The sequence below is a fragment of the Protopterus annectens genome, chromosome 3.part1, assembly GCF_019279795.1.
Source record: "Protopterus annectens isolate FY-2018-M chromosome 3.part1, PAN1.0, whole genome shotgun sequence".
Lineage (NCBI taxonomy): Eukaryota > Metazoa > Chordata > Ceratodontiformes > Protopteridae > Protopterus > Protopterus annectens.
Window position 1 is genome coordinate 266,026,264 of NC_056732.1, and position 11,684 is coordinate 266,037,947.

Genomic DNA, 11,684 nt, shown 5'->3' on the forward strand with positions numbered 1-11,684 from the left:
GTACTACAGATCTTAGCTTTTAATTACCTACATATTAGTTTCTGACTTCTTACCCTTCAGAACTAACATTCCACTGCCTGACCTGCTGTAGTCTGTCTGTGTAGGCCTGGGGGGAGGTTACCCATAGGCCTCATTCAGAGGCCATAGCACCGCCTTTGTTTGTGTTTGTCTACACCTGTCCTGCTGGCTGTGACTGTTGTTGGGTATGTGAACCCCGCTGACTGGCATGTGTGAGTCACTTACCTTGTGGGTGTCCCAGTATTGAGGGTGGTGCTGCAGGGCTGCCTATGTCGGATGCACATAGTACACTCCCTACACATGGTTAGGCACAGGTAGTGTAATGTTTGGCTTCCCTTTTACTGTATGTGAGAGTCAGAGCGAGGTGTTATTCCCTGGGTCTCTCCTGTGTCAGTGTATGTGCTATGTATTGCCTCTTTGCCAAGGCCAGGGCATACTAGGCATGCCTCCTTTTGCCTACTGGGGCAGGCTCAGGTTGTTCCTCCTCTGAGTCACTCTGTGCCTGTGCAGGCCTTGGCAATGGTGGGGGGCTGTGTGGCCCTTCCTTGTGCTGTTCCTGCTGCAGCTGTTTCCGCAAGATCATATTGTGTAGCATGGCACACACGTTGACAATTTGGGTACATGTAGCTGGTGAGAACTGCAAGGCTCCACCGGATGTATCCAGGCACTGGAATTATAACTTGAGCATCCCAAACATATGCTCTATTATAATTCTGGTCTGTGTGTGTGCCTCATTATGGAGTTCTTGTTCGGGTGTGTGTGCATTTCTGATGGGTGTCATCAGCCACGGCTCCAGTGCATATCCAGCATCCCCCACTAGGTGACCGTCCGGGATGTCCCCATTGACAAATCTCTGGTACAGCTGCATCAGATGCCAGATGTGGGAATTGTGATAGCATCCATGGCAGCCAGCACACACATTTATTATTATGCCCTGGGCATCGCACAAGACCTGGCAGTTGATGGAGGGGAAGCCCTTGTGGTTGATGTAGACCATACCTCGCTCACCGGGTGATTTTTTGATGCATATGTGCATGCAGTCTATGGCACCCACTACCTTAGGGTATTTTGCTATTTGGTGGAACAGTTGCATATTGCTGGCCAAGACCTCATGGGTGTTGGGGAAATATATGTGCTCACCGGCATGTGCTGACATGGCATCCAGGAACTGGTGGAGTACCCTGGATACTGATGCCTGTGAAATCCCCATCATATCCCCAGTTGGGGATTGCCTTCTAATGCATAGTTACATGTCTCACACTGAGCCTCCCCTCTTAGCAACCACTACTAACTGGCCAGGTTGTCTTCTGCCTGTCATTGACTTGCATGGCAGAATAGTGATTTTAGTTAGACTGCTTATTTTAGGTTTATTTTATTATTTCTTCCCCGATCCCATTTACGCGTTGCTACCCTATGCTTAATTTTATTTTTGTTTGCAATGCCAATGGCCTTATACTTGGCCATTGGCATGCTTACTACATGATTTGCAGCCTTTATTTGGGACTGTCACAGCTCCATTTTGGATTTTGCAGACATGTATTCGGTTACAGCTCCAGCCAGACTGCAATGTATGATGCTGAGATTGAAAAAGTATAATTTTAATCTTGTCTACAAGAAAGGCAAACTTTTTTATCTTGCTCATACATTACCCAGATCACCACAGAACAGCACGAGAATGAGAATCTTGATTTTAAAGTCATGGAAGTGAAAAATATTTCTTCCACATGTCTTGATGAGTTGAGAGATCACACAGCCAGAGATCCAGTTTTACAAAGTCTCAACCACTTTATCAGTTAAGGATGGCCATCAAAATAATCCATTTTACCTCAAGATGTGCAACCTTATTTTCCATACAGAGATGAGATTTTGTCTGACAATGGTATCATTATGAAAGGTCTGAAAGTAATTTTTCCGCAATCCTTGCAACTGCAATTATGCTACCCCAGATTTAACAACATGAACCAAGATAGAGAGTTAAGGCATGTGGTAAATGTAATTTTTGCCAATTTATTGATATGTCAAAACAATATCAGCATCCAGATTTAAACAGAACCTTTTGGTTCAAAGCAAATGGGACATGTGACACAGAGCACATAGTGTATCTGGCTTCCTGTCAAATCTGTCAAGCCTTCTATGTAAGCAAAACTGATAGAAAATTTAAGCATAGAATTAGGGAGCACCTGTATGACATTCACAACAAGGTCATGACGAATGCGTTAGCCAAGCATGTAAAGAATACCACAGAACAACATAACTTTAAGTTTTTTATGATTGAAAATACTAAGATCGACAGTAGACAAGGTGACGTGAGAAATAGAATAGAAACCAATGAAACCAAATGGATAGTTAGGCTTAGGGCTGACTCTGGGAAGGGTCTGAATAATAAGGTCCCTATTAAGCCTATATTAAAGAGTAGACCCCTAAAACACATACATATTCAGTACATTTCTGGGATTGTTATGTTTTACATATGTAAAAAAGGGGGAGTGAGATGCACTTCGTTTTATATGTATTATAGCTTTTTAGAGTTGTAACATATATACATTTTCTATGTATATTGTATATATTTTATATGGATTTATATATATTGTTTAGTGCTGTATATTTTTAGAATACTGAAGTGCTTTAAGTACCTTAGATGCCTTTTTATCAGAATACATGGGATCCAACATGCTGTTTTTGATCATGCAGTATATGACTTTAAGAAGAGAATGCATGGAGCAGGTGCTTTCAATTAGTGACTGATAGTAACTGTATGTAAGTAGCCACATCCACGGTGGTGCAGCAGTAGCATTGTTGCCTCACAGCAAGAGGTTCTCCCATTTGATTCTCGGCTGGAGTGCGAGGAGTGCCTTCTGTGTGGAGTCTGCATATCCTCCCCATGGTTGGGTGGGCATTCGAAAGACATGCGTAAGTGGGCGTGCCTTTGTTGAAGGTTGAACGTCGAGCTGGCACCTCAGCGTTCGTTAAAATCTACTGCCAATCATTAGTGGACCTGAGTTCCGCTGTGGCGACCCCTAACCAGGAAAAGCCGAAAGACAACAACAACAGTAACAGTATGTAAGTGGAAGCTCCATTTCAAATATGTATATGTCTGAGGAAGCAGTGGGACACACTGCGGAAGCGCTTACATTTTATTCTCTGTTCTTTGTCGAATAAATAATATCTCTGTTGAAGCCATTGCTTGGACTTGCATCCCACTTCTTTGTTGTTGATAAATGAATAAAATGTCAATGCATCCCTACTCACATACTACTCTTCCTTTTCCTTGTCCTTTTGCATGTTCATTTACCTATTCTCCTCCCTTTCTGCCTATTCTAGCCACCCCCTGCAAAACGTACCTCTGCAAAAATCCTGTAATCAAACAATGCTATCACTTCTTTGGATGCCACAAAAAAAATCTAAGCTACCACCTGCTAATAGCTTCCAATATGACAAGCTGACAGGGCGATTGATAGATATTGGCCCAGATGCAATAAACTCCATGTAGGAATAGTGGTATTCCTACACAGAGTGAATAGTGTTTGCATCTGCATCCCCCTCACAGCAGCGCGGCTTTTATATTAATGAAGACACGCTACTGAGACAGATCTGCAGACACGAACACTGAATGAATGAGTGCAGGGGACATGTTGTAGTAGTGCTCACAGATTCATAACACACGGCCTACACTGTCAAAGTGCTGTACAGCACTTTTTAAATGCTTTAAGTGTCTGCGGACACTGAAAGCAAATGAATATAATGCAATGCACTGAAAGCAGGATCTGTGAATGGAATGCAATGTAGGGTGTGTGTGACAGGAACTGTAACACACCCCTGCATTGTCAAAGTGCTGTACAGCACTTTACAATGCTTTCAGTGTCCATGGACACTGAAAGCAGGATCTGTGAATGGAATACTGTATGGCACTTTACAGTACAAGTGTGTCCTCGGACACACATCTCAACCTCTTCCAGCAAGAAATCTGGACAAAGCCATGAAATAAATGTGGGATAAATGTCCCAAAATAGGGGAAATTATATTGCTCAGACAGACTTAGAAAGTTGATAGAAAGACAGGTTGTGCATTACCAAATATTAATTATTATTAATAATAATATATCTAATTAAAGTGTTTGTATTACATTTTTTTTCTGTTATAAGTGAAGTTTAAGCATAGCTGAGTGGGTTTGCATGTTGTGGTGCTGTGTTCAGCATTGCTTAAACATCTTATAGGAGCTAAATGTAAATGTATAAATGAAATCTTCAAATGCAATTTAGCTTAGTGGTTAGAGTTCCGGCTTTGTGTGCCGTAGTTTACGGTTCGAGTACCAAGACAGAGCATTCATTTTTACATGGGAAAGCACTGTTAAAATATTTTTTTTAATGATGTAGTAATTGATATTTGTTAATCAGGGTAATGTAGCTGGCTCAAAATTGCAGTGTCAGTGGATATATGATGTGAAATCCCCCATGTAAACACAAGTGTCCTATACAGTACAGTCACACCCCGAGGTAATGTAATCAAAGCACATAGGGGGATGTCATGTAAAGTACACTTAATAATAATGTAGCAATGATGAGTAATTAATGAGCAATACCTCATTTAAGTTTTTATTTGTTATGGAAAATCTTGTTTTCCCTTAGCTCAGGTCTGCTAAGCAGTGTTAAGCCACTCTAAGCAATGTTTTAACAGGAAATGTCTGAACAATACTTAGCAGTGCTCAGTTCTGCTTAGCTGGTTTGTGCATTGCTTAACATTTGCCACTTTAAGCACTGGTCAACTCAGCTTAGCAGGGTTGCGCACTGCTCAGCATTTTTGAAAATGGTCCAATGGTGGCAAAGGGTGGGAAAATAGCTTTATTTAAACTGCACAGGTCAGAATATAGGCAGAACCTGTTAGAGTTTGACCACTGCAGGAGCTATGTCTTGAAGAGGAGAGGTAACATGTTTTCAGATGCATCATTGGGGCATCCTTGTGTCCAGGGTCATGGCTGAGCTCATGGTTAAGAACCATGATGACAGACTGCTGCAGGGCCAGTACCAGGGCTCCCAATACAAATGTGAGGCCTGGGACCATCTGGCACATGGCCACACCAGTGCCACTTGAATCCCCGAACTGGTGAGCAGGTGCGTTATCATTATGATGACCTGAAGTGGAGAAAGGGGGCACTCTTGGCCCAATGGATCCAAAATGCTTGAGACCAGCATGCTCCAGAGGTTTGTCAGTATTTTGCATGTTGCTTTATCAAATTGTATGATGAATGTCTGATAAACAGGTATGCATAATGGTGTGTTTTCCCCCCACAACTGCAGAGGAGAGGGCCCATGCTGGATATCTCGCAATGATGCACCAACAGTGTGGTGAGTACAGATGTAACATGCAGTGTATAGCATAATAAATAGAAAAGTGTAATTTTCTACTGCCATTAGGTATAGTATGTTCTGAGTATACTGAGTAAATTGTGTTCTCAGACCAAAGAGTGATGCAACTGAGTAATGCCAGATACTGTCTAATATAAAGGAAGGCAGTATGCAAGCTACTAGTGATGAAAGAAATCCAATACTATAATAATACTGTGTAAGAATGAATATGGAAAGAAAGTACACTGAGATTGCTACTGTGAAAGGAATACATGCTAGTCAATCATCAGCTACAGGATATGAAGTACAAATGAATTTAGAACTGGGAATTTAATAAGCCACTTTGTCATGTTGCCCATAATAAAATATATTATTATAAACTGTTGCTTTTATTCTGGTCTGTTGTTCAGGAAATGCAAGTGTGCAGGTGCTTCACAGCAAATATGGCTATGACAGCATGATTTCACTGAGGTTCCTTTGATAACAACCTGTGATGGTAAACTGTAGATTGTGGAGTTGTAGAACAAGATACACTGAATTTGATATATGTACTGCAGCAAGATCCGAGCCTTGAATAGTAATGTGTAATGATTTATAGTGTGTTCCTTGCAGCATTGTCTTGTGTTAACCTTTGCATTTCAGCTGTATGTACTCCTGAATGTAGGTATGCTGATGCAGTCAAGTATGAGACTGTAATAGGTGGAGACTGCAAAAATGTGTTATACTAAATAGATGTTGGTTTATGTTTGCACACACACACACACACACACACAGACACACACACACACACACACACACACACACACACACACACACACACACACACACACACACACACACACACCATGATTTGAATCCAGGGACTACCACTTAGATGTGCTTATACTTACACACCATACCTCTCAACTGTCTAGATTTTTGCAGAATGTCCAGAATTTTGCTTGGTATTTTTGGTCTGTTCATCATAAAATCTGTACTTTTCTGGCAACCCATTGAGGATTAATGTCACTAAATAATGGCATGCATTTTAGTTGTAGACTTTATAGCTTTAAGAAAATGTATGTTAACACAAAACCTGTTATTCTCTCAACTTTCTAAATTCATAAGAGCAATATTTTAAATTTGTCCCTATTTATGGGCCTTTGTACCCCCATTATCTTAGGCTTTGTCCAGATTTCTTGAGCTAAGAGGTTGAGAGGTATATTACACACAACTAATCCTGACTATTTCTGGAAACATTTAGGTAGTTTTAACAGTTATTTCCTCCACAAGGCCTACAGGTAATGAAATATTTGTAATAGCTGTATGAAGGGTGTAGTAAGAAACTATATACAAATATTCCAGTGTTTAACACCATGCCTACAAATGACAGCAGGATAGCTATATACACCAGTGCCTGTTCCCGATACGTCTGTCAATTGTCACACTGTCAAGGCTACTGATCACTGTTGCCAATAACCTTGCACACAGATATAAATCTAGAAGAAGTATGCTAGTAGCGCACTCACACATTAGTGCAGGTTACACCTTGTTATTCATATATGTCACGCTGACATGTAGGAGTCCTCTCTACTCATGTATCTACAGTTTGCACAGTTTGCCCCATACAATTCCAGGCTGACTGCATAACAGGTGTGTATGTACTACAAAAGCTATAGGAGACCAGTAGATGTAAGGTGAGTGCGGACCTGTAGATTATTGAGCAGTACTGTTATAAAGATATACCCCCGGATTCATGAAACCTCTGTGTAAGACTTAATGTGTCTTACTTGGAGGCTGCAGTTGAATGGTATGACGTCAGCGTGCCATGAATATTCATGAGGGCATGCTGACACATCCGTAACTCTTACATGGACTGAGTAGGCAAGCAGGGGGTGTGTCCGACTGCTGAGCAGTCTAAAAGTCCACTCCCCTGCAAGGTTTTACAAAGCATAATGTCAGCAGACAAGAGCGAGTTCGCTCAAATGTACTTGTACCCAACACCACACTCCCTGACACTGTAAACCCTCATCACAGCTATAAAACGTAAAATATTAATTTTATTTTATTTAAATCCACAATATAGCTGCCCGTATTTGCGCTTGTTTGCGTGGGTGTGCCCATTGCTTAACCACAGTTAGCAATTGTGACATTGAAGAGCATATAAGAACTACTTATGCAAATTAATCCAAATAGCAATAGCGTAATGGTAGAGCGTATGCACAAAGAGAAGGCATTCATGGTTCGAGTCCCACCATTCCCCTTCTTATTTATGTTTTAAATCAGTATTTGAAATAATAGCAGACATATATGATTACAATATTATTAAAAGCAGTGACATGGCCAATATATCAGTGAAAAGATATAAATTTTTAAAGGACCCAGATATATAATAGCCTGCTGTTAAGTAATGTTTTACACAGCTAAACACAGGTGCCCATAGTTTAATAGCACTTTACCCAGCACAATAGAGTTGCCCAAAGTTTAAAAGCGCTTTACCCAGCACAATGTGTTTGCGCGGACGTGCGCGCCGCACCAACCAGGGCACCGTAGGGCACGGGAGCAACATAGAGCTAAGTTGCTTAAACGCAGCTACACCCCCTAGCCTGTCTAGACAGTATTAAAATAAAAAGAATGACAAGGTTCGAACCCAGGACCCATTGCATCATAATCAAAGTACAGAACCACTAAGCCATGACAACATAGGGGAAGCAGCCACTATTAACATTCATAAACTTATGAATGGTAGTTTAACCATTACTAAGCAGGTCTGCAGTCAGCCGAGAATTTTACAAAACGGCCAATCACAAAAAAGTGCGGGAAATGTGGCATATTTAAGCCCCAATAGGCGGGAATACTCACCATAACTGATTGTAGCTCACATTTGCAGTAAGAATGACAGGTGCAGGAGAGGGTTCATGCTTCCGAGCACAGCGTTGGGGCATCGAGGAGTCCAAATACATGGTTTGGCTCCTTGTCCACCATCACGAGACAAGACTCCTGCAGGGCCAGTTCCAAGAGACGGAGTACAAGGCAGAGGCTTGGAACCGGTTAGCTCGTGACCTCACCAGTGCCACAGGCGTTCCCCGGACTGGTGAGCAGGTCCGTCACCACCATGCAGACCTGAAGAGATGAAAGCAGGACTGCCTGAACCAGTGGATACAGGAGGCCCGTGGGATGCAGAATGCCCCACAACTGAGTATGTAGCCATGGAATGCAGTATGTAAGAATTGATAATGGAGTATTTATAATGGATAGGTATGTCTCAATATCCCTTCATTTACTTTACAGCTGCAGGTGACCGTGCTGCGAATCAGCAAGCCTATGCTGATAGGCTGCTAAGGCTGCGCCACCAGGCAGGTTAGTGATTATTCTGCATGTATTGTTATATAAAATATGGAAGGGAGCATGAAAGAAAGTGTTGTAGTCCAATAAAACAGCCATAGAATTGCCTGAATAAGTCCTCTGCATGTACTGTCAGATACAAATGTCAGAGAGGCAGAAAAAGAGTGCAGTAACCCATTAAGAAAGGTAAAATATGTCTGGAATAATATCCCTGCAGGCACTGTCATATAACATAAGTGAGTGAGCCTGAAAAAAGATTGTTCTAACCTATTAATAAAGGTATAATATGTCTTGAACATGTTTGCCATAAACACCGTTAAAAGAAATAAAGGAAAAGTGTGCAATGTCATTAATAAAGGTCTAAAACCCAGAGTGTGTCTGTGTCACAGAGTCTGAAATGTTGTTGTACCTTTGCATTATACAAACAGTACTGTTTGAAAATGTGCTGGCAACCCAGAGTTATGCAGCCCCATATAAAGTGGGTGATGGAAGTGCTAGTAGCTGTGAAACATATATACAGTCTACAATAGTCAGTTACTGGCTGGCATGAATAAGTAAACCTAGCACACGTGTAGCATGTAATTATTCACCAGAAATGTGAGTATGTGTCAAGAAATGCAGGGTTCTGTGCAAATCAAAGTGAAAATATCATGTGAAAACATCCCGGATATGTAGATAAAGAAATATAAATGCAAACTAGAAATATGTAGCAGTAACATCTGCATCCTGGACAGTTAGTATGTCAGATATAGGTCAGGCATATATTGAACTAGCCAAACCCATGACAGAACCTAATGTATGGTGGCAAGTGTAATAATACAGGTAGGGGATATACACTTGCAGTCACTGGGAATGTAGTGTAGACTAAAAGGTCATTATAAGATGTTAACCGAGGTTTTTTCTACACCCTACCATATGTGCATAAACCATGCAATTCCACACCTTAATGGGTATGTGTAACCTTAAATATTTGTTGGGACATATGTCCTATTGTTTTATAAATATTTGCATTGATGTTGATGCATGTGCCCTGTTCAAACACCACGTTCATGGTGGCCTGTTGCTACCAAACATCCCTGCATGCTGTTGGAATATTCACTGTCGTTCAATATATGCATGTGTTATGCTTGCTGTTCAACTGTTGGAACCTTGGTATGTTGGGTTAATGGGAATATTACTGCATGCTGATACAACTAATCTGGAATGATGTTGTTTATGTTGTAATTAAACACACCTAATCACAGAACGCATGGGAAGGCCGGTCCCAGCAGACCCACCTGTCCCTCCTCAGTTGGCGAGTGCTCCTGGCACCAGTAGCTCTGGTGCCCAGCCTGGGCTCCCCTCCTCCATTGGTCCTGTGCCACCTTTGGGTGGAAGCACTGCAGGGGATGGGGCTCGTCCGCCCCGTGCAAACGTGGGTGGAGAAGGGCCACCTCTCACCCTTCGAAGGGTCCAGGCTGTTGTGCGTATGGAGATCCAGCGTTCAGTTGCTGATCCCCTACGCCAGCTTGAGGTGAGAGTGGCGCATCTTTCAGGTGAGCCTGCCTGTCCTACTCAGCCCCAAGCACAGCCACCCTTGGGGCTGTGAAGGTGCAGTGGTGACTGCCCATGGGTGGGGATCTCAATTCCACTGTTACCATCTTTGGGCTCATGGGCTTGCGATTGCCAAACAACCTTTGCCGTCAATTGTGTTCACCCACCCCATGTGTCAAACTCCGCCCCTGTATGCATCTTGTTTGTCTTGTCTGTTTACCTCCCCAACCTACCTCCCCAAATATACCTACATTCTCTACCTCACATTCCACTCTCACCTGAAAAAAAAAATTAAAAAAAGGCAATCCGTTCCCACAAAAAAATTACGCCCCATACATAGCTGCCCAATTCGCACACATGTCCGCTGGACATGTAAACTGATAATTATAATTGGCAGTACAACATATTTTGTTGTCCTCACCCCTCTCTCAGGGGTGGAAGGTTTCAAATTTCACACCAAATTTCAAACATATGCACAGCTGTTGCTGGTAAAGAAATGGGGAGCTATGGACCTTCCCTACACCAATCCTGCACATCCCTAGCTGGTTTCCCTACTGTCTTTCCCTCTTTGTGCCCCCTTTTTCACCACTTTCCTATCTCCCCATTTTCTTTTCTTTAAAAGAAATTAGCATGGGGGTTAGCGGGAGTAAGCACGTTTAAGCAGTAGTTAGCGGGGGTGGACGAGTGTGAACTTGTGTGCGCTTAGCTAAGCATTGCTAAGCGTCACACAAACCCGCGCAAACTCGCTTACAACTGCTTAAAAGTGCCTTAGTCACTCAGCATGACAAGGCCCTTGCACTGCTCAGCAGCAAAATAAACTATCCTTGTCAGTCTCGAACCCGGGACCTTGGACTCAACAGTCTGCATGAAGTACCACTACACCACAGCAGATATGCAATAGCTTAGAGCTGAAAGCAATATATCATGCATTACCATGAGAGAATGTAAAGGGAAAATAGGAATGACATAACACAAATCTTGTTCTGTGGGCCTTAACCAGCAGGTGTTGTTGAATTGCATGACATGACTGTCAAAAGAGAATCAGCCATGCTAGTAAGTAATAAGGCTACAGTAGCAGCTTACAAACCCCACACAGTATCAGAGCAGGATAAACACTGGCATATTTTCATAGGTCACAGGCCAGACCTCCCAACAGTGACCGCTCTACAGTGATGACCCTGATTTGTAAACAAATGTTAGCTGTGCCCCTCTGACTCCCTGTGAAATGTACTAACAGTAGGCAGAAAGGTGTTGAATCTCACTTAATGACAAATGTCAATAAGTGAGAGCAGACACCGCTTGCACGTCAGAAAAGGTGTAGTAATAGATATGCTCTGAATCCCCCAAAGTCTGAACTGCAAAATGTCTGAACTATATGACAGGTGTATCCCAGTTATATGTACCTTTCCCTGAGGCTGTTCAAATATATACGTGAGAGTATCTGAGGCCTGGAGGAGTCATAAACAC